General features: G+C 49.7%; 1 protein-coding gene across 5 annotated transcripts in view; it reads left to right on the top strand.

Moving 5' to 3' along the window:
• CENPC (centromere protein C) overlaps positions 1–26737 on the top strand; it is a 1963500-nt gene that overhangs the window by 945111 nt on the left and 991652 nt on the right. The gene's annotated exons all lie outside the window — the stretch shown is intronic.

Below are 26737 nucleotides of genomic sequence, written 5' to 3'. Positions count from 1 at the left end.
CCAACGCTCTGGCTCGGGTAAGAGGAAGGCCGAGCACCCGGCGAAACTCCTGGAGAGACCCTGGTCGTGCCCTAAGGCCCCATCGGAGGGGGAGCGAGGTGGTGACCCTCCCCCCAAGGAGAAGGCGGTGAGCGCACCTAAGGTGGTGAAAGCCTTGATCCATCCGGCCAAGGCCTCTATCGAGACTGTCGCGGCGGCCCTGGCTCAGCCTGTGAAGGCTACACCAGTGGTGGCGACCCTGGGGCCCAGAATCTCCCTGCCACCACGGAGGGAGTCCTCTTTCATGCCCATCGACAGGACCCCCGTGAAACCTCTGACGGAGAAGAAAAAGGGGGGGCAGGAGGTCGTCGTGGATTCGGCCTCAACCTCTGAGGAAGAGCTGATCGAAGTCTTAAGCCACGACGTTGGCGTGGAAGAAGACCAGCCCGTCGGGAGGGACCCCGACGTAGGAGACGACGATAACGTCGAGGGTGCCGACGGGGCTCCTGACCGCCCGTCGGACTCCCCCCAACCAGTGCCGCAAGACAACTCGGCGGCCATTTTGTTGGCTATACAGTCCTTATGCTCGGAGATAAGGACGAGACTGCCGTTACCACCAGCGGAGGAACCGCTCCCGACGGGGGACCCGGAGCCAGGCCCTTCTGGGAGCCCTCCCCCTAAGAGAAGAAGGATTCATCCTCCACCTCCTTTTCAGCCATCGCGCCCTGTTCAGCCCTCCTCCCCGTCCACGACACGTGGGGATGATACGGGGACTGACACGGCCGCAACGGGTACAGACGACGAGGTTTACGACGAGGATCTGCCGTCGTCACCTCCCACCCGGGCTTCCCTGCCCGACGAGATTGGATCGTTTCACTCCATGATCGCCAGGGCATCCGAGCTTTTCCTGCTCTGCCCGGAAGAGAAGAAGGAAGGTTTCCTTTATCAACGGCGCGAGGCCAAGAGGAAGACGGTCCTCTCTGTACCTCTACTGGACGATATTTGGGAAGAGGGCCTCGCCCTCCTCAAGAACCCATCCACGACGCCGGCTAGAAGGGATCGGTACGAGAAGAAGTACCGGGTCCCGGACGCGGCCCCCTTGTGCCTTCGGTCACAGCCGACCTCGGACTCGGTCGTCTCCGCGGCGGCCAGGAAGAAAGCGGGGGGGGGGTCGCGGCCTCTACGTCGACCTCCCCGCCGGACGGCGAAGGAAAGAAATTAGATACGATGGGACGCAGAGTCATCTCGTCTGCAGCAACGACGATTAAGGCGGCCAACGCCTTGGCTATCGTAACCTGCTACGACAGGGAGTTGTGGTACAAACTGGCCCCCCGCTGGACTTCCTGCCGGACGACAAGAGGGCGGAAGCCCTAGAGATCTTGCAGGAAGGAGAGGTGGCGTCGGACCACGCCATTACGATTGCGACAGACATCGCTGACACTGGATTTCGCCAGTTGGGCAACGGCGTGTGCCTTAGGCGACGTGGATGGCTCAAGGCTACTGACTTCCGTCAGGACGTGCAGACCAGAGTCTTGGACATGCCGTTCGACGGAAACAACCTGTTTGGGAAAACAGTGGACGATTCCCTTCAAGCCATCAAGGCAGACACGGAGACGGCCCGGGCTCTTGGGGTTCTCCAGCAACGGCGGCCGCCCTTTCGGAGCGGCGGAGGCAAACAGGGTGCCTCCAAAGGTTCCAGCGGCGGATTTTCCACCTACCGTCAAGCGGCCCGTTCGTCGTCACAGGAAGCTTATAGGCGACGAGGCAAGTCAGGCGGACCCCGCCGTCGTCGCAAAGGAGGACAAGGCAGCAAAGCCTTGTCGAAGCAGGACTGAACCGGCCGTGGGGTCGGGTCCCCACCGAAGCACCCCGGTGGGAGGCCGGCTGGCAAGCTTCGTCAGCGCGTGGGAGTCCATCTCCACCGACCGTTGGGTGCTGGACGCCCTAGCTCAGGGTCACGCGCTAGAGTTTCTAAAGAGGTGCCTGCGCGTCCCCCCTGTGGCCAGGAAAGAACATCACGTCCCTCAACTTCTCTTGGAGGTAAAGGCGATGCTCAAGAAGGGCGCCATCGAGCTCGTCCCAAAGAGGCTTCGGGGCTCCGGAGTTTACTCGATACTTCCTTGTGAAGAAGAAGACGGCAGGATGGCGGCCCATCCTGGACCTACGACGACTGAACAAATTCATCAAGGCACAGAAGTTCCGGATGGTCACCCTCCAACACGTCCTGGGTCAGCTGGAGGAGGGCGATTTCCTGTCGTCGTTGGATTTGGAGGATGCCTACTTCCATATTCCCATCCTAAAGGGACACCGACAGTTTCTCAGGTTCGTCGTCCAAGGGCGTCACTACCAGTTCAGAGCCCTTCCCTTCGGATTGAGGTCGGCACCCAGGGTGTTCACCAAGTGCCTCGCACCGGTGGCGGCGCAGCTGCGCCGAGAGGGGATCCACGTCTACCCCTACCTGGATGACTGGCTCATCCGAGCGAGGACGAAGGAGCTCGCCGTGGAGCACACGGCAAGGACCGTCCAACTACTCACGGACCTGGGATTCTCCATAAACTACGCCAAGTCCCACCTGGTGCCCGCGCAAGACGCACTGTTTCTGGGTGCGAAGCTCGACACAGTGTCGCTTCTGGCCTCTCCGTCGGAGGAAAGGACGAGGGCCATCTTGGGCAAGGTGCAGCGGATGCTGGTTGCGGACGCTGCCAGAGTGAGGTCCATCAAGTCCCTCCTCGGAATGATGTCTTCTTGCATTTACCTCATCCGCCTGTGCAGGCTCCGGATGCGCCCGTTGCAGGAGTTCCTGGACGCGCGCTGGATCCAGACGACGGGCAGCTTCGAGGAGAGGATCGCACTCAACGAGAGTTTCCGACGAGCGATCCGGTGGTGGGGCACCCGCGCGCATCTGACGGCGGGCATGGACTTCCAGACCCCCGACCACCAGGAGGCAGTGACCACGGATGCCTCCCTGGAAGGGTGGGGAGCGCACACCGAAAATCTGCACGCGAGAGGCCTTTGGCTTCCGACGGAGAAGTCCCTTCATATCAACTTCCTGGAGCTCCGTGCAGTGTTTTGGGCCCTCAGGTCCTTTCTTCCGTCCCTCAAGGGCAAGGTGGTGAGGATCTTCACCGACAACACCACCACCATGTTCTACATTAGGAAACAGGGCGGAACCAGGTCCCTAGCCCTGTCCAAGGAGGTGCAGGATCTGTGGCATTGGGCCGTCGCCCAAGGGATGTTTCTGGTGCCGTTTCATCTGGCAGGGATAAAAAACACCATCGCCGACTCGCTCAGCAGAGAGCTGCGCTCGTGCCATGAGTGGGAACTACGACAGGATCTAGTGGACCGCCTCTTCTGACGGTGGGGCACACCCCAGATCGATCTGTTCGCGACGGCGACGAACTCCAAGTGCCGGAGGTTCACCAGCAGGTTTCCCCAGCCGAGGAGCATGGGCGATGCTTTCTCGTTCCCCTGGGAGGGCCTGTTTCTATAAGCGTTCCCTCCATTGCCATTGCTGATCCGGCTCATCAACCAGCTCAAGAGGTCACGGTGCAGGATGATCCTCGTCGCACCTGCGTGGCCGAGGCAGATATGGTTCCCGGACCTTCTGGACTTGTCAGCGTCCCCGTCAATCAAGCTGCCAGTGGACGTGGATCTTCTCTCCAGGGAAGGAGGCGCCAGCCTCCATCACGACCCGAAGTCGCTGAGCTTGCAGGCCTGGCTCCTGCAGCGTTAGAGTTTGGAGGATACGACATACCGGCCGACTGCAGAGAGGTTCTTGCAAAGGCCAGGGCGTCCTCAACTCTTGAATGCTATGGACACAAAAGGAAGAGGTTCCCTGTCTGGTGCCACGCACAGAAGATTAACCCTCTACGGATTACGGCTCCCCAAGTACTGCCGTACCTACTGACGCTGGCCAAGGCTGGACTGGCCCACGCGTCCATCAAGATTCATCTTGCTGCAATCTCCCGATACACCAGAACCACGGGTCGGACGTCTTTGTGGTCTCATCGTCTGGTGAAAGAGTTCATGAAGGGACTGTTCAGATCGTTCCCGCCGGTGAAGGCTCCGGCCCTGGCGTGGGAGCTCAACGTGGTGCTGACCAAGCTCATGGGACCTCCGTTCGAGCCTCTGCACTCGGCTCCGTTGAAGTTCTTGTCGTGGAAAACAGCGTTTCTTGTGGCCATCACCTCCGCACGACGGGTGGGAGAGATCCAGGCCCTTTCCTGCAAGGCCCCGTACTTGACTTTTCACGACACGAGGGTAGTGCTCAGGACGCACTCCTCCTTCATGCCCAAGGTGCCGTCGGACTTCCACCTCAATGAACCCTTGGTGTTGCCTGTTTTCTTCCGGTCGCCTTCGTCGCCGCCTGAAAGGACTTTGCACTCGCTGGATGTGGCTAGATCGCTGAAGTTCTACGTGGACCGCACAAAGTGTTTTCGGAAGACGTCACAACTCTTTGTGAACTTTGGACCTGTCAATCAGCGGAAGGCTCTCTCGAAGGCTTCCATTTCCAGATGGCCCTCCGGCTGTATCATGTACTGTCATCGGTTGGCAAACTGACCGCTGCCTGGCCGTCCGAGAGCCCATTCCACCAGAGCGATCGCAGCTACCACGGCGTTCCTATCTGGTGTGCCCTTGCTGGACATCTGCAGGGCTGCTACGTGGAGGTCGACGCACACCTTCACGAAATTCTACTGCGTCGATTGGGATTCCAGGGAGGAGTCCAGGGTCGGCCAAGCAGTGCTGCGCAACCTGTTCGCCTAAGGTGAGCCTGATGAGGAGGTAAGAATTGCTTAATGTTGAGTTTGATGTAATGCTTAATGTTGAGCCTTTGCCACCTCCCGTGGTTGTGTATGTGTGTACTGCTATGTATTCTTTATTCATGAGCATGTGAATCCATGCCAGACCCCATGCTGGAGAAGGAACAAGTTACTTACCTGTAACTGTTTTTCTCCAGCATGGGTCTGGCATGGATTCACATGCGAACCATCCCGCCTACCCCTCTGCGGCTCTTCACTTGGTCATACTGCCACTTCACGTGCTACCAAAATCTGAAGATGGCTGCCAGAGGCGGGGCTTAGGTAGAGGGCAGTCATTGGCTGTGGTCAGTATGACGCAGAGATCAGTGATTGGTTACTACTACGAAAGACAGATCAGAAACGAAACTGATACTGATTTTTTCTTTACCGAGGATTCCCAGCCTGACGACGGGGAATATTCATGAGCATGTGAATCCATGCCAGACCCATGCTGGAGAACAACAGTTACAGGTAAGTAACTTGTTCCTACATCTATATCCTTACCCAGACGACTGGCATCTCAAGGCCCAGTCTCCGGAGGAATTGCTTCAAAGGATGGAATTTACATGCCACACTCTTTTCAACCTAGGGTTTTCCATAAATGTGGCAAAATCCAAACTCATCCCTTCGCAAAGGATCCAATTTCTAGGAGCAGTTATATATACTACTCTACACAGAGCCTTCTCTTCCCTTGAAAGGGTGGAAGCAATTCAACAAGTCATCTTGAAGTTCCAAACACATCGGGTTCTAACAGCGTGGTGGTCTCAAATGCTCTTGGGGCTAATGGCCTCTTGTATAATCCTAATTCCCTTTGCAAGGCTCCATATGACAGTTCAGTGGCACCTTGCCAGCAACCGGAAGCAATAGTTGCATTCTTAGGATATTCACATTCCAAAGCAAGTTCAGGACTCACTAATCTGGTTCATCTCCCCAGAGAACCTGTTATTCGGGTCTTTTCAGCCTCGCCTTCACCAAATAGTTATTACATCAGACTCATCTGAGTACGGTTGGGGAGCCCATTGTTACGTCTAACAGCACATGGCCTTTGGTCTTCTCAAGAACAAAGGGGCCACATGAATATCCTGGAGCTAAGAGCCATGTTTCTCGCTCTAAAATAATGTCTTACCTTACTTCAAGCAAAGGTGGTGAAAATTCTCGCTGACAATACCACTGCAATGTTCTATATTAACAAGCAGTGGGGTACGTGTTCCCTTACCCTGTGTCTCCTTGCAGCGAAGATTTGGTATTAGGCCATTCCAAATCACTTTTTCTTGTTGGCGTCCCATCTGGAGGGAAAGAAGAATGTACTAGCAGACAAACTGAGCAGGTTACAGTCGGCTCTGCATGAGTGGGAGCTGAAACTGTCGGTAGCAAAGACAATATTTCAGACGTGGGGCCATCCATCAGTACACCTCTTTACCAACCAGCAAAATTCTTTGTCCTCGGTTTGCTTCAAGGCAAGGTCAGGGTCTTTAGTACCTGGGAGATGCTATGCACCTGGATTGGTCGAACCGAACACTTTACAGGTTTCCACCTCTCCCATTGATGCACAAAACATTGCTCAAATTCAAAATGTCACAGAATCTAAAATTCTTTTAGCTCCGTTCTGGCTTTGCCAGATTTGGTTTCCAGACCTCTTGGAATTAGCGGGGACTTCCAAATTAGATCTGCCATCATTGAGGGACCTGTTGACTCAACAGAAAGGGCAGGTTTATCATCCCTCCCCTCAATTGCTGAACTTGAAAGCTTGGTTCCTGAAAAAATAGCCTTCTCCTACTACAATTGTCAGAGCAAAATCTAACTATCATGTCAGCTTCCAGAAAAGCTTCTCTTAAGAAGGTTATTCATCACTCCCTACAATTGCCAAACTTGTTCCTGAAAAACTAGCTGTCTCCCACTACAATTGTCAGAGCAAAATCTAACCATCGTGTCAGCTTTCAGAAAAGCTTCTCCTACGAAGCAATATTGTTGCAAATGGTTATGGTGTGCTTAGACTACTACCTTAATCATCTAGAGGCTTCTTTTAATAATGCTATATCCATCATGTCTCATCTAATTTCTTCAGGTGTCAAAATAAACCCTTGCAAACACGACCTATCGGCTATTGGAGCATACCTAAACAGTGAACTTATCTTTGGCCTTCTACGTTTACATCCCCCTGTTTGTGAACCTCCACTTCAGTGGAATCTCGAGGTAGTTTTGTAAGCTCTAATGCAAAAATCATTCGAGCCTACGGCATTATGCAAATTAGAATTTTATAACCCAGGAAACAGCCTTTTTAGTACCCATTACTTTGGCTAAAAGGATTGGAGAGCTCCAAGCTCTCTCAAAGGAACCTTGTATAGTTTTCCATAAGGATAAAGTAGTCCTCCGTACATTCCCCTCCTTTCTACCAAAGGTGGTTTCCATTTGAATCAAGAAATGTCTTCCTATTTTTCTTCCTAGGCCTCAGACTTCCGCGGACGAGGAGAGATTACATAACCTAAATGTTGCAAGAACTCAAAAATGTTATCTAGAAAAGACCAAACCGTTCAGCAAAGCAGACCAGCTCTTCATTACTTACGGTGATCCATCTCCAGGCAATAAATCGGCTAAAGCTTCCATCGCCAGATGAGTTGTCTCCTGTATCTCCGAGTCTTATGATATGAAAGCGCTTGCGATTCCGCCGAGACTTCGGGATCATTCCACAAGAACCAAGGCAGCACCCATAGCCTTCACCAGGCATGTTCCCATTGTAGAAATCTGTAGAGCTGCTACCTGGGCTACCCCTCTTGTCTTTTGCAAGCACTATGATATGGATAGATCCTCTAGAAATTATTTAAAATTCGACCAAGAGGTACTCCGCAAATTGTTTGCCTGAATTCCGTACATGCTGTCTCCTCCACCCTTACTTATTCTAAGACTTTTTAGTCTGGTCCCAACCAGTTGGGAAGGAGGGAGTGCCAGGACGAAGGAGAAATTAAAAATGACCTTCATGGTGATTCAGGTTCTCTTAGTCCAGGCTCTCCCTTCTTCACAGCACACACCCATCCATCCCCTATAGTAAGCATATACTTTAAATTCTTCCACCATCAGCGGAACCACAGGAAATGGGCGTGGAATGTTGGTGACGTAGGGGTAAGGTGTGGGCCCGGCGAGCGGAGGGACGCACTCATGACGTAGGCCCTACGCTTTCACATTTTCTAAAGTGACAGTTCTCTTTTGCAGCCAGCTTTCCTTGACGGCCTGCGGATGCAGGCGTTCCCTACCAGTTGTGAAGAAGGGAGAGCCTGGACTAAGAACCTGAATCACCATGAAGGTAATTTTTCATATATTAAAGGGGCGGCGGTAGCGGCCCTGTAGTTGTGGTTAGGTTCCTCAAAGAGCACTTCATGGGCAGTTTATAACTTCGCCCACCCTGTAGGAATTCTTACCAAATGTATTGCCCTCTCTGAATGATGCTCTGAAGTTTGGTGCGGTTTCGTAAACTGGCAGGGGTGGGGGGGGAGTTTTAGCAGGTTGCCAAAATATGTGGAAATCCTCATAGATGCAATGGAAAAACAAATGTTATTGCCTACAGCCCAAACCTTTGGATGGATTTTCACTGTATTTGCGCCATGAGCAGCGGTATGGTCCCAAAAGAGTGCTTTTGTAAATGTGGTTTAAATCCATCCAGTACTTTTTTTTTAACGGTCAAAAAGTAGGTGAAAAAGAATTAGTGGTGTCTGGGTCTGCGGACTCACTTCCCTATTCGATCTGCTGACACCCCTCTGCTGACACCCCTCTGGACCAATCTGGGCCTGGCGTGATGTTCGCGGATATCGGACGCACCCACTGATGGGATGGTGAAAAACGTGAGCTACTTCAGATATTTAGAAACAGTCGCCATGTTGGTTGTCCATGGACATTGCGATAAAAACATTAAAAAAAACACAACTTTGCACTTCAAACTAATGAAACAATATCTGGGGTGCAGAGGGGTGATGACGATGGTTTGGGATATGGCCATAAAATGCCCAGAAACTTGTTTTTTTTCATCTCTGAATTCGGCAAACAGTCCAGATGCTCGGGGACAGTGCTATGATGTTCACGAATGCCCATTTCTGAATTAGTGTTCGTGAAATGCAGTTTTTGGGTGGCTTATAACTTTGGCGCCACTCCATGAAACTGCATGAAATCTTGGAATAACATTCTAGACCTGACCCTAAATGGTTCTGCACTGCAAAGTCTGGTGCTGTTTGTTATGGAGAATGTTCATTTATGTGCTAATTGCCTTCAACCTTAGAGACACCAAGCTCTTTTGCTGGACTTAATACTTTTTAATTTTAACTCTGGCGTGAGTGAGACCTTTCTTCACACACTATTGTGTGTTTTATCTGATTTGGATTTTTATGTTTCCCTGTTTTTGGAGCCTTGCATAGTTTGAGGTTAACTGCAGTCTGTGCAGTGTTTTCTTTCTTTCTTTTGAATTGAGGAGGAGTTGCTGTATAAAACCGCCCAGGACCGCAAAGCGGAGTTGGAGGTTAACTTCAGTGTTTGCAGTCTGGATAGTGTTTTCTTTATTTCTATTGAATTGAGGAGGAGTTGCCGTATAAAACAGCATAGGATGCCTGGGGCGGAGTTGGGCAAGTTGGAGCTTAACTGCAGTCTGTGCAGTCCGTGCATGCCTATTGCCACAAGATAAAACATCTATGCTGAAATTCCAGTATCTGTGAGTTACATAGCAAGTGAGTGGACGGTAACTTTCAGCACTTGCTACTGAGCAACTGTCTTAAAAAATAAATAAAAACTGGACTGCAGACTCTGTTGGTTCTTCAAAAGGACCATGCGACACGCAGTCCTCGCCCCACCTACTTGTGCCCACAGAACTTTGACTTTCACTTCTACTTGTGCGTCGACTGCGGGCATTTCTGCCTTTGAGCTGTCCCGGGCTGAGAAGCTGATGAAGGACATATTATCCAATTTAGATTCCTTTTGCATCCTCCTCTGCCGAGTCCAATCACTTTTTTCTTTTTCCTTGTTGATAACGGCAGCGACTGCGGGCAGTATTGCCTCTGAACTGTCCCGGTCAAATGAGTATGTGAAGGACGTTCTGAAATGTTTTAATGCTTACTGTGACCTCTTTTTGCGATTTAGTATTTACTCTACCACATGGGCAGTGACTGTGGGCATTCGTGCCTTTGAGCTCACCCGTCTGTTGGGCTTAAGGCGTTATCCTCTGTATATTTTCTTGTCTATTCATGTGATAAGCATATTGGTTGGCACTTGTGGGCGTTTTATAAATTGCATTTTTTTTGTATAATTCTGCTAACTTACTCAGGCCGGCAACTGTGGGCAGCCTACCTTTTGAGCCGTCTTGGGGTTTAAAAGAAGCTGTGGAACTTTATTGCACAAGCGCATCTAATGCACTTCTTAACTAGTGCCAGGGACAATCAAACTTAAGAGGCGACTGAGGGTATTTTCATCATCTATTACAACCAGCGGTTCCCCTATGCGGATCATATGCTACCATTCTTTGCAATTATTTGTAACCTTATTTTTTGCCTTTGGCGCCAGTTGGCGTATGTGGACACTGGGGCTTTGAACACAAGTTCTTATGATCTAAGATTGCTTTGTGTTGTGCCTATACTTTTTTGGGGGGTGGGGGCTTTGTCAATACCAAACTCTATCACTTCACCGCCGGTGGGTTCTGTTGTGTTGCTACTCTTCTATACTGCAATTGGCTACCTTGTTTTGCTCTACATTAAATCTGGTTCTACTGCTCCTTTTGGCACAGACTTTAGGAATGTTACTGCTTTATTTCCTATAGTTTTTAGATTCTGGTCCAAATCAAGAGAATGCTGAACTTGTGGAGTGGTTTTGGTCAAGGTAGGTAAAGCCTCAAGTTGATGGGCGTCCCCTCCCCTTCCCTCCTCCCACCCCCCCCCCCCCCCAAAAGCAATCCACATGTTGACAACTAATGGGCACGAGGAGGCACCGAAGAGACCTCTGTTTTAGTCTAAAAATACTGTGACCATATTGGAGAAAACACAAATTGAGGTTGAACTGGGATTACCAGATGCAGTGTGTCTGCAGGAATGTCTATCTGCACCACCTATCATGGTTACTAGGAAGGTGGTAAGATTCCATGCTTCTACCCCCGCCCCCCCCCCCCCCAGCATTCTGGACAGTCAACAAGGATAATAGATCTTCTACCCCAAATAACCGATTGTTGATGGTTTTGGGAAAGGAACATCAATCTTCGTGCTTCCCCTCTGTTCCTACTTTCTGCTCTCTCAAATTGTTCGTATTTGGTAGTTTGTGTGGGGATATTCTTTCCAGGCCTGGGCCTCAACCACAGCTAGATGCAGGGGGGCTTTTGGCCCTCCCACTCTCTGGTGAGGGGGAAGGGAGAGATCTATGGCTTGCAACAGGATTGCTCTATTATGGAGATCTCTTTTCATTTAGCTGCAGCTGCAACTAGGGAGTTCTTGAGGGACATTGTAGACCTGAACATGTCCTTTATTCTGGAGGACTCAGGAACAATAAGAGGCGTTCGGCTATTGCTCGGAGCCTTTGCTCCCCTAGGGTCTGACAAAAGAAATCTCCTGGGAGGGCCGACAAGTGAGGCCAGGACCCACACAACTAGAACATGTTTGGATAACTTGGGGAAAACCTGTGGCTATGGTAACAGGCTATGTGCACACCATGATTCTATAGTATTTGACCAGGGTCAGCACAAATCATCCAAAAAGACTAAGGGAAGTATGGGGAAGCTTACAGTGACTATTGATACACATAGCACATACAAAGAGAGTGAGGGTCTTTTAACTTTGCATCAGGCCCAGGTTGAGTTGACAAGAGTATGGTGCCACAAATGGTGTTCATGGGAACGTGACCCAAATACCAAGGGAGGGATCCAAATTGTCTATAAATCAAGACCCTATTATCTCCAGGACACCCCCTGGCGTTCCATCTCAAGATCTAGTATATATATTGATATCAAATCTGCACTTAAGACTTTGGCTGAGACGCAAGACAATTTGGGCGGGGTGCTAACTGGTCTGCAGACCACATTTAACAAACTGACGAACCACATGGCATTTCTGCAAGGTTTCATCAGGGGGATGGTCCTCCAAAGCGAGCAAACAGGACAAGTTATGGATTCTCTGCTGGAGAATACCCAAACACTCATAAACCTTGATGCCAAGGTGTCTCTAATTCTCAAACAGTTTTCTACGCTGTAGAAAATCCAGCAGGATACGTCCAAGGACCTACCTGAGGGAACAACAGCTAAGGATGCAGTAACTTATACATCACAGGTTTTGGTTTCTAGTAGTGATGTTGTGAATGATCACAGCTTTTAGATACACCTGATGGCCCATCGGCACTAGTGGAGGTAGCGGTTTGCTAGGAAAAATCGCAGCCCGAAAACTGTCCATGTGGATGATCACGAGATGTATCTGATACAACATCTAACCACAAAGGTTTTAAAGATCCACATCGCAGACAGCCGACTGCAATGGGTAAAAAAGGCAAAAGCAAACGGAACCATCCAAAAAAAAATTAAACATGCCGGTCGTTAGGCTGAAATTGCAGAACTCTAATCTACCAGTTATACGTCAAATAACAGTGATAGATAAACTGATTGACTTAGATCTGCAAGAGGATCTAGAGGTAGAGATTGTATCTAGGACCTCTGCAAGGGTTCCAGTTGTTAGGCAGCATTATATGCAGTACCCTTTGGGAACACCGCACACAATTAAGACTGCAAGTGACAGTACAATTTCACTTTTGGTACAAGCCTGTACTACACAGTTAAGGTGGTAGCAGTAGCAGAGCAGCCAGACTTATCTCAAGAGTAAGGGAGCAGTATCAAATAGTTACACAAAGGACAGCAATTACTATGATTCAGGCAAACACTGACTCAAGGTTTTCAAGTAAAAGAATATACATTTATTTCACTCTTCAGTTGTATAACATTACACTATTCTAAGCAAGTTAAAAATCACAATCTTAAATCACCACACCGCATCCCTTAAATTCCAGAAAGTTAAGCTCACAAAATGAAGTGGGAGTCAAATGGCACTCCAGCAATTTAAAAGGTGGGGAAAGTTTAAGTACTCGGGGCAATTGAACAAGAGGAACTACAGAGATAGAATCAGGTAGAAAAGGCTTAGGGCCAAAGTCAATGGGTCAAAAGTATTTTACTCAAGATCACACAGTTCAGGGTAGTTCGTGGTAAAGTTTGTGGCACAGATTCCGGGTGAGGTTGGTTGATAGAAAAGTTAGTTCAAAGAGAAGAGAAGGACAAGTCCTCGGATTGGAGAAAGATTTCAAACACTTTCCCCGCAGTTGAACGTAACGGACAACAGGATTTGCACAGTACCTTAAAACGGAGCGGGAGCTGTAGCTGAGGCGGACGTTCCTGGTGGTTCCTGCAGGCTCACGGTTCCTGAAGCGACTGTCGGACTGACACGAAGTAGGAAGACTGGAGGGTCCTGTGCCACCCAGGGAAGAAACTAGCAGCAGAGCAAAGCAATGAATAAAAGGTGCGCTCCTTAAAACCCAAGCAGGGTCCGACCTTCCTGGCTATCTGGCCCACTGTAGCTCTGTACAGCAAATTCGACCATAGGAAGGATCCTGGCTTGCAGTTTGGGTGAAGTGGTTGGTCCCACCAGCTCAAGGGAAGGATCTTCTCTGTCGTCGGATTCTGAAGATTCGGTCCTGCAGCAGGGCTTCACCGGGCGGTTCAGTCGTCGTAGGGGTCCTCTTCTGTTAGCTCCTCATTGGTTCTTACGTTCCAGTGGCGACTCTGTCTTTCCAGTCCCAGAGACCTGCTTTTTATGCAGTTTTCCGCCATTCATACAGCCTGGATGTCAATCACACAGCAGGGTGGCTGTCCTGGCAAGGACAGTCGCCTCAGCCAATCAAACAGGAGTGCAACTTGGGTTACCAAAGGAACCCATGGCAGCGGTCCGAAGACCCCTCCCTCACATCCTGCATACCTAGACTTTCAGGCACCTTAAGGAGGGCTTCTGTGCAGAAGCCCACGAAAAGACAGCAAACAAAGGAATCATCTCCGGTTTGGCGCGCAGAGAAAAACACGAGAAAGACTTTAACAAAAAGAAATGGCGAATAAACCCAGCCGGAGAAAAAATAAGATGTATTGGGTCAAGCGGGTTTATGTTCGAGGCTAATATAATAGCCTAAAACACTACCATGGTTATATAAGATAACCACGGTAGAAAGGTTTGCGTAGTTACCACTGCCACCAGCCAAGTCTTGATGTAAAGGGAGCGAAACAAGGCTCCAAGAGACACAGACAAAAAGGGATAAGGATTAACCCTTTCCAGTACTCCACATAAGATGGGGTGTACTGGGTCTGTAGTTTAAAGTGACTAAAGTAAAGTTAATGGCAACTTTACCTTTCCTGGGGGACAGTAGTCTGCCCCAGAAAATGGAGTCAGTTGGAAGTCTCAAAGACAACCCTGTGTCACTGCACTGAAGGTGCTGTGTAACACACATGAAAAAATATGGGGGCCATGGACTAGGTAAGGCTCCAGTGCTCAAGATCACACAAAAAGTGAAAACCCACACAGCAAAACACATGTAAGAGTGGGAAAAAGGCTCACACTCTTCCAGGTGAAAAAAATAAATCCTAGAAATCCAGCAAAGCTGCTGAGGGACTCATTGGATAAGGAAAATCGGGTATTTATGAGAATTCTCCCTAACACCGGATGTTGTCGAGAATACATTGGCTACATCTATGCCTTTTGCATAGCCAGACAAAATGTTTTGACTGACACCCCTGAAAAATAACATGCATCGACTTCGTGCTTTGAAATGGGGAGAGAAGCCCTTCAGAATGTAGCATTAGGTCAATCAGCAAAGGACCATGCGGTAAGTTCTTTTGATCGTTTGCAAACAAAGCAAACTAAGATCACCTCTTTTGGTAATATCATGAGTATTACCCATGCTCGTGTGATAACTGGTTCACAGACTTCTCTGAATTCAGTGGCCTATGCTGGCTGCTACGGAACTGCTGCAAACGGGGTGGCTCTGCACCTGTACCATCGCCGAATACTCCTGTAAGCGACAACCTACTTCAAAACCTTGAGGCAATGTCAGCTATACAGGTGTTCAATCAGCTATACCCGTTTGGGAGGATGATGCTGCTGAATCTGTACAATCCGTAATTGTAGGGGCAGTCGAATCGATGTGCTTCAAAAATCTTAGGCTGGGTTGCAAAGAATCCATCCGGTAAACAAACTAGGCTTAATAGATCTAGAGTATTGGCCATCTTTCAAAAGATCCCCTTTTTGAGGTCTATTACAACAGACGATATTGATAGTATTTCGTTGCCTATTCATAATAATCAGCGCATGGTTAGCTACTTTCACACAGAAATAGTAGCAAATATGGTCTGGGAATAGATGGAGAATCTCCTATCCCTGGGCTGTGAAGTTATTGGAAAGTTCAGATGATGCCAAAATATTCTTTAGCTTCAAGGCAATAGAATCACTTCAAAACGAAGAAATTAGGGTTTCTACCGATAATGTCCCAAGGGGGCGTGGGATCTAATGTCATTCATTGCAACCTTTTTGGGAAATGGCAAGGATTGGTCATGGGTACAACCTGCCCTCAAAACCTTTGAAATCATCTGTTAGGCAGAATCCTGTGCAGTGCTCTTGGGGACACACAATTAAGACTACAGATAGTAAAAAAAGTTTTACCTTTGGTACAAGCTGTTAGGCAGAAACCTGTGCAGTTCCCTCTGGGACCACTGCAAAAGATTTAAGACTACAGGTGTTTGGCAGTAAACCCACTTGGTAGCAGTCTGTACCACACAGATTCACTTGGTAGCTGTGGCTGAGCAGTCAGACTTCCCTCAAGAAGAGTTAGGCAGTATACAGAGTATTCACAATAGGTCAAAAGAACATAGTAGAACAAGTAAACACTGACCAGAGCTTGGTGTAAAAGAGAAATAATTATTTATTTAAAACCACATCTAGAAAAACACACAGGCACTAATAGTAAGCAATTCAAAAACACGGTCACTAAAAGATATACACTCCCTTAGAAGAATATTAGACAAGTCTTAAGTAAAGCCCCACTTATTTTCAGACAACGGTGAGCGCTTAACGCAGATGGCACTCTAATAATTCGTTTTAAAAAGGGAGAGAAAAGCAGAGAATAATATGAAACAGATCCCAACGCTTTCATAAGAACAAAACAAGAGAGGGAGGCAAGTAAAACCGTGAAGTTAGAGTTCAGTAGGCCGGATCCACTTTAAGAGGATCAGAACGAAATGTGTCCAAGGTCACACGGTTGAAGTGCACAAGAGTCTTGCAAAGGTTCAAAAAGAGTTGGACCAAAAGAAAGGGACCAGTTAGAGGGTCAAGGCGGCCAGCCCAGTCCAAAAGGTTAAGGGGTTATTATTACCTTGTAGCAATCTTTAGAAAGGGAGGCCTGGCGGACACGGTACCTTAAAGTGGTGAGAATAATCCAGCGGGGGTAGGTGTTCCTGGCAGCGGATGCAAGTCGGTGCTTCGTCCGGGGGAAGAGAGGATCTCGTCGGGGAGGAAGACAGGAGTCCGTTGCACTGCCAGGGAAGAAACCAGCCGCGGAGTTCTCAGGTAAAAGGAGCGGTCCTTTTATTTGCGGTTCAGTGGTAAGTGGCTATCCGGTTGTCGGGGTGCTTGGCACGGGCAATTCGACCACAAGACGGCCTGGGATGCGAAGAGAAGAAGGTAAACTGGTTGTGCCCACCAGTCAGGGGAATAAGCCTCTCCAGCCGGGAGATCTTCTCTGTCGTCGGGAAGTGGTGAGTCGGTTCCACAGGGCTCCACCAGTGGTGTTGTCGTGGTAGGTCGGCTCAGCTTCTCCCTCGTCAGATTATCAGATCCTGTGGCGACTTCTGAAGTTCCAGTCCCCAAAGCCCTGCTTTTATGCAGCACACCCCCATTCACTCAGCCTAGCTGTCAATCAAACATACTAAGTGGTGAGCCGGCCTGCTCACTACTTGGGCCAATCACACAAGAGTGCGACTTTAGTTACCAGGTAACTCAGTCCAGGGTGCCTAAACCCCCTCCCACACCGCCTGTGGTACCCAGACAGAGTGGCACCACTTTTGGAGGCTTCTGTGGAGAAGCCCGCCAAAAAGTGGAGCAAAGGGCTCGACTTCGGTTGGAGTCACAGAAGAGAACACAAACGCCATTTTAGAATCGAGTCCTGGCGTAAAAAAAAAGAAACGGTGAATTAATATTAAATAAATAAAACGGCGGTATGTTCGAGGCTATGAGAATTAAATAATTAAAGTTGGTAGCCTCGAACAATGGGAAAATCCCAAAGGGATATATTCGCGGTCGAATATAAAAAGTAGTTTCCACTGCCACCAGCCAAAACTCGATCAGGGGGGACGGAGACGTGCCCCCTCGACTAACAGACCCCGGGGGAATCGAATTGCCCTGACCAGTATGTCCACAATATGATGGTTTGTACTGGTTTCTGTTAATAATTTGGGACTAATAAAGCCAATAGTGACTTTACATGCCCTGGGAGACGGGAGTCAGTCCCAGGGTATGGAGTCTATGGTGGGATGTCACTAAGACACCCCTGTGTTACTGCACGGAGGGTGCTGTGTAACACACATAGTAAAAACACATGAGACCCTATGGAATAAAGGACCCCATAGCCCATTAAACACATTAACAGTCAAAGGAACACCATATATCATGTCCAAGAGTGGGAGCAAAAGAGTCTCACTCTTGGCAGGAGAAAAAAAACAAACTCCAGAAATCCAGCAAAGCCGCTGGGGGACTCGCAAGGTTAGGAAATTGAGCCTAAAGAGAGAATTCTCCCTAACACAAGCCTGTACTACTATGTTAAAGTGGTAGCCGTAGCGGAGCAGCCAGGCTTATCTCAAGAGTATATGAGCAGTAGCAGAGATTACACAAAAGGACCACAATTGCTGTGACTCAAGCAAACACTGACTCAAGGTTTCAGGTAAAAAATAGAAGTGCATTTATTTTTAAACCATCTGTTATAAACACAACACTTCTATTAATGCAAAACCACATGTAAAATACACTACAACTAACCAATTCACTTTGTACGGTATAACTCAAGGTAGGTAGGTAAAACCTATGTTTTAACGGACTGGTGTTGTGAAACAAAAGACGTTACCGGGAATACATATGCGATCACTTTTTGACAGTAAAGACATTTCGGTCTTAATAAATAAACGCGTATCCGCGGCAAGAAATGTTACCGGAGCAAAACACACTTAGCACCTGAGATACCCAGAGAGAGAGAGAGTTGGGGGCAAAAATCATAGGCAATACTTTTGTAAGGCAGACAGACTCAGAGAACACTCATGGACAGAAATTCAAGAGTCAATAGGCCGGAGCCAGTGTCAAGTGGAAACGGTTCCTGTTGTCGAGGATCACACAGTCGGACAGTTCATGATTCAACCTAGCCAGGAGTACTTGGATATTGTCAATGGAGGAAGCAAAAGTTATAAGAATAAGGGAAGGTAAGGGCAAGCCTTGTAGGAGGAGGAAAATGGATTCACCCGAATTCCTCATGCAGAACACAGTACCTTATTCAATGAAGAAGCTGGTAGCACAGCAGTTGTTTCTGGTAGTTTCCTGCAGACCCACGGTTCCTGAAGCTTTGGCAAGAAGGACGTCTGCAGGGGTCTGCACCACACAGGGCTGAAGCCGGCAGCAGCGACAGTGAATAAAAGGTGCGCTCCTTAAAAACAGGAGAGGCTCTTCAGATGGCTATCTGGACCACTACAGCAGGGTGCAGCGATTTCGACCACAAAGAGGATCCTCTGGCTCTTGAATATGAGTTGGTTATCCCCACCAGGCTCAAGGGAAGAAGACTCCGGACTCGATCTTCTCTGGTCGTTGAGGGGTAGATAGCTCAGGACTGCAGCAGGGTTTCACCTGGACGGGATAGTTGCAGCAGCTGACTTCTTCTCCACTTCTCTTCGGTTCCTTGTAGTTTCATTGGCGACTCTGACTTCTAGCCCAAGAGTCCTTCCTATTTTGCGAAAATCCCCCATTCACACAGCCTGGCTGTCAAATCACGCAGCAGGGGGGTTGTCCAGCCCGGACAACCACCTCAGCCAATCATGGCAAAGTGCGACTTGGGTTTCCTAGGATACCCTGTGCAGGGTGTGACTACACCCCTCCTTCACATTCAGCCCACCTAGACACCCAGGCGCCTAGAGGAGGGCTTCTTGGCAGAAGCCTGCCAAAAGACAGTGAACAAAGAAGGCAAACCTGGTTTGCCGCGCAAAGTAAAACGCAAGAAGGACTTTAACAAAAAGAAATGGCGAATAAACACGACCAGAGCCAAAAGAAAAAGTTTTTGGTCAAGCGGGTTTAAGTTCGAGGATAATATAATAGCCTACAACAATACCACGTTTATATACTATAATCACGCTAGAAAAGTTAGGGTAGATACCACTGCCACCAGCCAAGTCTAAATGTTAAAAGAGCGAAACAATGCTCTTCGAGGTACAGAAATAAAAAGGGCTTAGGATTAACCATTTCCAGTACTCCATGTAAGATTGGGTGTACTGGACCTGTGGTTAAATGACGAGGTAAACTTAATGGCAGCTTTACCCTTTTCAGGGGGACAGTAATAAGCCCCAGAAATGGAGTTGGTGGGAAGTCTAAAAGACAACCCTGTGTCACTGCACTGAAGGTGCTGTGTAACGCACAGAAGAAGGGGGCTACTGAAGTGGTGTATTCCAGAGCCCACAATCACAGAAACAGATGAAATACACATGGCAAAACATGAGTAAGAGTGGGGGAAAAGCTCACACTTTTACCAAGTGGAAAAAATTAACCCCAGAAATCCAGCAAAGCTGCTGAAGGACTCACTGGGTAAGGGAAATTAGCTATTGAATGAGAATTCTCCCTATCATCAGACAAGGCACGGGTAAACCCTGTTAGACAAGATTGTATGCAGTACCCATTGGGTGCACTACAATAACCCTCTTACGACCTGGCAATAGTAACCCAACCTTTGATATGAGTCCGTACTACACAGGTTAGTAACGTGATTGAGCAGCCAGGCTTATCTCAAGAGGGGTCAATGTGAGCTGTAGGGGAGTTACACAGAGATTCACAGTGACCAGTATTCAAATAAACTCTTAGACACAAGGTTTCTTGATTAAACAATTATTAATTTACTTAACAGTCAGTTTGAGTAAGCCTTCTTCAGAGGGGGCAATATAATAGTAACACACAAATACACTCCAAAATACAAACTCTTAGATTCTCTAAATCAGCAAATACCCATTTGGGATGGTACACAGGCACTACCAATACAAAAATACAATAAGAGGCCAAGAGCAATTAAATGACACAGCCCTACAACAAGCAATGGACACTCTCAGACCAAGGAACCTGTGTTTCACTTCAAATACCTCTCCTGTAAAAGGACTACTCAGTCCATGTACCAAATAGGTACTGAGTAAGGGTTTCCAACAGTAGATGTTAATACATGTAATGTTATTAAACACAATTAGAATCTTCAATAAATCTTAAAAACAACATACAAAAGCATTGTCACAAAACATACACAGTGTATTAGGAAGGAATTCGTCAGGACAAGTCCAGGCCCAAGGTAGGGGCACTGTTTTTCATCTGCACCTAGAGTGGGAAGGACCTTTCAGGTTCTTGTGCAAGTGCAGGTACCGAGGCTACTACAGCTACCGGCCGCCACGCCGAGGGGTCCCTAGATCCTCTCGAGGACTGCGCTGAAGGACATCAAGGCTCTATTACCGGGTCCACACCCTTGTACCGGACAGAGGTCCGAGGGGGCGCCTGTACGCACCACGCTCCTTGCAAGGGCGACTCCTCCCCCAGGAGGCGCAAAAGTGGGAGGGACCTTTCAGGTCCTAGTACCAGTGCAGGTACTGAGGCTGCTGCAGCTACCGGCTGTCAGGCTGAGGGGTCGCCAGATCCTACCGGACACTGCGCTGAAGGGGTGCAAGGTTCTATTACCGGGGTTACACCTGAAGGGCTATGCCCTAGTATTAGACAGATGTCCAAGGGGGGGCGCCTGTACACACCACGTACCCTGCAAAAGCAACTCCTTCATCAGGAAGCGTAGGAGCAGGAGGGACCTTTCAGGTCCTGGTACCAAGGCTACGACAGCTACCAGCCGTCAGGCCGAGTAGTCGTGAGATCCTACCGGACACTGCGCTGAGGGGGCATCTACGCTTGAGGGGCTATGCCCTAGTATCGTACAGTTGTCAGATGGGGCACCTGTACGCATCACATACCCCGCAAGAGCGACTCCATCCAAAGGAAGTGTAGGAGCGGGAGGGACCTTTCAGGTCCTGGTTCCAGTGCAGGTACCGAAGCTGCTACAGCTACCGGCCGTCAGGCCGAGGGGTCGCCAGATCCTACCGGACACTGCACTGAGGGGCCTCAGTGTTCTATTACCGGGTCTTCGCCCAAGGGGCTCTGCCCTAGTATCGGACAGATGTCCGAGGGGGTGCCTGTACGCACCACAGACCCTGCAAAAGCAACTCCTTCACCAGGAAGCGTAGGAGCGGGAGGGACCTTTCAGGTCCTGGTACCAAGGCTACTACAGCTACCAGCCGTCAGGCCGAGGAGTCGTGAGATCCTACCAGACACTGCACTGAGGGGCCTCAGTGTTCTATTACCGGGTCTTCGCCCGAGGTGCTGTGTCCTAGTACCAGACAGATGTCCGAGGGGGCGCCTGTACGCACCAGGGACCCCGCAAAAGCGACTGCTTCGCCAGGAAATGTAAAAATGTACCCTGGTACCAGGACCTTTCAGTACCTTTCAGGTCCTGGTACCAGGGTAGGTACGAAGGCTGCTACAGCTACCCGCCATTAAGCCGAGGGTTCCGGAGATCCTACCGGGCACTGCTCAGAGGAGCCACAAGGTTCAATTACCGGGTCTACACCCGAAGGGCTAGGCCCAGTACCGGACAGATGTGCGAGTGGGCGCCTGTCCGCACCACAGGCTCATCAATGTTGTCTCCATCCAAGGGCCAAGGGGTTGCGAGATCCTACTGGTGACTAAGCGAAGGGGCCGCAAGGTTCTATTACCAGGGGTAGGCCTGAAGGGCTCCGCCCTAGTACCAGACAGAGGTCTGAGAGGGCTCCTGTATGCAGTACTACCGGCAACATGGGCGAAGGCAATCAGCCTACCAAGCCCCGTCCTGAGGTGCAGGTTAGGCCTCACCCTCCACCGCCAGGACTCTTGTAAGAGACCGGGCCCAACGCGGCAAGCCCCCCTACAGAGGCATGCAGTATGCAGCCCGACAAGATGGCCGCCGGGCAGATAAAATTGTGGCTCGTCTGACACCATCCCCCTTTGGGGAACAGGTAGGGGCACGAGTTTCCAGGTGGGACTGATCTTCACTAAGTACGGGGCCTACAGCATACCCTTCATCGTGGCAGGGCTGATATACCCCGCAGACAGAAGGCAGAGTGGGTTCAAGCTGCAGCACCCTCAAGGACCCGCACCTCCAAGCGCTCCACCGGCCTGTTAAGATGGGTTTTCTTGGAAAGACTTGACTTTCATTAGGTCTCCGCAGATGGGTATCCTCATCATTGAGGTGATCAGGGACATTCTTCCTCCGGTTCTGTCGCTAGCACCCATGGCCACTCTGCCCTTGGTTCCAGCGCCTCCGGCTCCTGCGCAGCCCCAACTGCCCATGCCTGTACCAACAACACGTCACAGCTTAAACCCCATTCTGCTCATCCTACCAACAGGTGCCTCAATGCCAAGTTTAGGCGGCTGGAGGGGGCCCCCCTCTTGCTGTCGGCACTCTCAAAGCCACACTCCTTGGCCACTTCCAGTGCAGCGCCAGGCACGCTTCAAGCTAGGGCTGGCAGAGGCCAAAATTAGTTGCACAGGGCAAAATGGAGTCCACCATGGTGCATATTGACACCTCAGGCCATGCCATTTGCACCGCTACTGGCAGGAGGATGACTGCCAGGCTACGGGCGACCAAATTCAACCCGGACGCCCAGGAATGCATACTGCACCTTCCCTTTGGGGCGGGGCCCGTTTCCGTTCCACTATAGATTAGGAACTTGATAAGATGAACAGTCCCCAGACTGCTGAATACTTATACCTCCTCACTAAGGCCGCCCCTAACGCATATAGCCAGACGCACGCCCATGCTTGTGCACAAGGTTCGCAGACCCTTCGATCCTCCCTGCAGTGTCCTCGGGCTACCGCCTACCAATCCCTCCTTCACCTCTCTCCTCTCCTCCCCTCCTCTCTCAAAGATTGGGACAGTAACTCTGTGGGTGGACATTCGCTCGCATGAAGAGAGGCAGGCAGTGGAAGAATTTGCAGCCTCAGCGTGGTCTGGGCTCCTGTTCACTGATTTTAACTATACATTGGTTACCCCAGCGCATATTGCAGAGATATTATGCACAGGAGACTGGATGTGCTCGCTGGATCTGAAGGATGCTTACCTTTACGTACCGATCTGCAGCCCCATTGGTCCTTTCATAAGCCAGGGTTATGGGCTTCCATTTCCTATGCAAGTTTCTACCCTTTGGCCTCAATTCGGACACTAGGGTCTGTACAGGTTGGAGGAACACGTGGCAGCCCTACTTGGGGCCAGGGTCACCATGCTTATCCATGCCTAGACTGGCTCATCAGGACAAGGTCTCCAGAGGCAGTCCGCCACACCGCCTCCGCCCTTATGCTTCCACTACACGAGTTGGGATTTCCCATCCATCTCAAGAAGTCGCAGCTGGAGCCCAGGCTGACTGTAACGTTCCTGGGCCTCATCTGGGATACGAGCTCAGAGAGAATTCCCCCACCCCCTCAAAGGACAAGATCCCAGCCATCAGAGGCCCATGGGGCGTTTTCTCAGCAGAGCAGTGACTTCGGCATGATAGTACACACGCCTAAATTGTAGTTGCACTGCACAGCCTCCTGGATTCAGGAGAAGGATACCCAGGCGAAACCGGTCAGCCTCATCTCCGTCACAACCTAGTCTGGTAGAGCACAGACAGCAACTTACGGATTGGCAGGCCCTTTCGTCAGCCAGCTCTGCAGGTTACCATCACCAGGGACTCATCCCTAGCAGGATGGGAAGCTATCTTGGACAGCCACAGTGTCCACTGAGGTAGTTCTGTCAGGAGCAGGCGGCCCACATCATCTGGCACGAGTTGATGGCCATCTGGCTCGGAACTCAGAGGAGGAATTTTTTTCTCATCCGCCAATCCGGTGGTTAAAGGATATTTGGCAGGCCTCGCCAGGCTCATAAACTCTTTTGGCCAATAGCGTCCACGGACATCAGGCTAGTAACCATTAGGACAGCCCTCTTGGTGGGTCCTAGGTTTGCACGCTGTCTAAAATTAAAGGGGAAGAAGGTTTTTTTTATGGTGAAAAAGGTTTGGTCTCCCATCCCTAGCGAGGGACACCCCTACAGTATGGAGGAAAGGGGACTATGGACTAAGAGTACATTAGTCAGTACAATGAGTAACTTGCGATTTCCTCCATACTGTATGGGCGTCCCTCGCTAGGGACGGGAGACAGAACATTTTTCACCAGAAATATCATCTGTTTCCCTTAAATTTAGATGCGTGCGGGAACGTGGCTGTGGAGCATGTGCTCCACTGACTCCGCCCACTGGCGCCACGCCTCAGTCCCCTTTGACGCATCGACAATATTACCGTTGCCTAATGACACCAGTTTTATTAGGGGGGGGGATGGTGGGAAGTATGGAGGAAAGGGGACTATGGACTAGGAGTAAGTTGGTCACTACGGTGAGTAACTTATAATTACTCCTAAATCCCATCCCCTTTCCACCATACTGTATGTGCGATTACAACTGAATGTAGACCCAGGGTGGACAGTCTGCCCACTTAAGAAAAGAAGTTCCTTAGTACTGCCTGATCAAATGCCACGTTCAAACTGGAGCTGGCATTCAGCCAGTAGTGCTTGCAGAAGGGCGACGGCGTAGTGTATGTAGCCGCCTGGCTGATGACCTGCCACGGAACGTGCCTCTGGAAAGCAGCCGCCGTGGCCTTGGCTCTGATGGCGTGGGCATGCATATTTGCCGCAAGAGGTTTGTTCTGCCCTCATACGGCTCCTTTATGGCCACAACCATCCACCTTGCTAGGGAGGCATTGGAAGCCTGATAGCTGGGCTTTGACCCACCGAAAGTGACGACGATTTGCGGAAGCTCTTGGTTCTGTTCAGGTAGAATTTCAGAGAGCACCTGACATCTAGACAGTGTAGTACCCTCTGAGCCTCGTCTTTAGAGTCTGCGAAGAAAGTAGGTAGCACTATCTCCTCATTCAGGTGAAACAAGGGGACCACCTTAGTTAAGAATGCAGAGTGAGTTCTAAGCACTACCATGTCTTTATGGAAAGTAGTATAAGGCTCGGAAGCCACCAGTGCCCTGATTTCACTGACTCTGCATGCATAGGTAAAGCCCACCAGGGGGGCTGTCTTAATGCTGACCAGCCTGACGTCCGCGGATGCCATAGACTCCAATGGTTTATGCGCAAGGGTGCCCAAGACTGCTGAGGCCCCACACCGGGTGTGGCTTCTTAATAGGCGAGTAGAGCCTGGTCAGGCCCGCCAAATGTCTTTTAACTACTGGATTAGAGGAAGAAAATTCCTCCTGCAACGAGTTTGGTAGGATCTGCTGGCCGCCAGATAGGTGCAGCATGGGTCTACCTGCATCCCTGAGTGGGCGAGGTGTGCAGAGAAGGATAGCATGTCGTCCAACGTGCAGGTCAATGGATCAACCTCCTTTGATTCCGCCCAGTGACAAAACCTAGTCCACTTGATTTTGTACTGGCTCCTTGTAGCCTTTCTCCTAGCACCTTGTATAATGTCTAGGTTAGCCTGTGACAGATGCAGGTGCCTTAGTGTGACCCGTTCAAGAACCACGCTGCTATGGCTAACTTCTGGGGGGCATGGTGGATGACCGTGCCTCCCTTCTGTGAGAGTAGGTTAGCTGGGACAAGCGGAAAGTGTACGAGGGGCTGATCCAACAGGCTGAGAGGTTCCTAGAACCATGGCCTTGCTGCCCACCACAGCGCTATCGGGATGATACGGAGGTGCCGGGATTCCCGGATCTTGCATACTACCCTGTGGACCTGGGAGTGGGAGGGAAGGCATACGCTTTCATGTTCCACTGGATCTGCATCGCGTCGCCCAGTGAGCCCCAGCCCTGTTCCTGCCAGGACGCAAACTGGGGACACCTCCTGTTGGACCAGGCGGTGAAGAGATCCACCTGTTGATGACTCCATTTGTCGAAGATCCTCTGAAGGATCAGGTGTTCCAACTGCCATTCATAGTTGTCTGCACCCAACCTGCTGAGCCTGTCCGCCTCCAGTTTGGACTCCCCCCGGGAGGTGAATTGCTGCCAAGTGCATATTGTTTACCAGAACCCACTTCGAAATGTTGGTTGTTAGAGTGCAGTCCAAAAGCCTCAGAAGGGATACAGTACTCACCGTAATCGTATTTCTGATGCTTGTATATTATTAGATTCACATGCGCCCGCCCTTCCTCCCCTTGGAGTAGAAGGTGCATAGATGTTTTCTGAGCGTCATTGGGTTTTATCTGATACATATCTGCTTTGATACACCTGTACTTATGCTACACTTCATGCAACCTCATGTTAGAAACCACAATCTGAGGGACCTCGACACGTGAAGGGCCATGGGTACAGTGGACGTCACACTAGGGATAGTATTACTGGCATACCCTGTTGACGTCCCTTTTTGAGTTTCAAAAAGAACAACTGTAATACTCTGCCGCTTCCACTGTATGTCGGCCTATGCATAGCATGTGCATCTAAGCAGATATAAGCATCAGAAATATGATTACGGTGAGTAATGTATCATTCATTCATATATATATATATATATATATATATATATCAACCCTTCATAGCAATTCATATTGTTTAATGTAAGCACCATCTATGTTAAAACTCTTAGACCAATTAAAACAATT

The sequence above is a fragment of the Ambystoma mexicanum genome, chromosome 6q (assembly GCF_040938575.1).
Source record: "Ambystoma mexicanum isolate Mex_15411 chromosome 6q, UKY_AmexF1_1, whole genome shotgun sequence".
Classification (NCBI taxonomy): domain Eukaryota; kingdom Metazoa; phylum Chordata; class Amphibia; order Caudata; family Ambystomatidae; genus Ambystoma; species Ambystoma mexicanum.
This window is presented reverse-complemented; position numbering and strand designations above follow the sequence as displayed.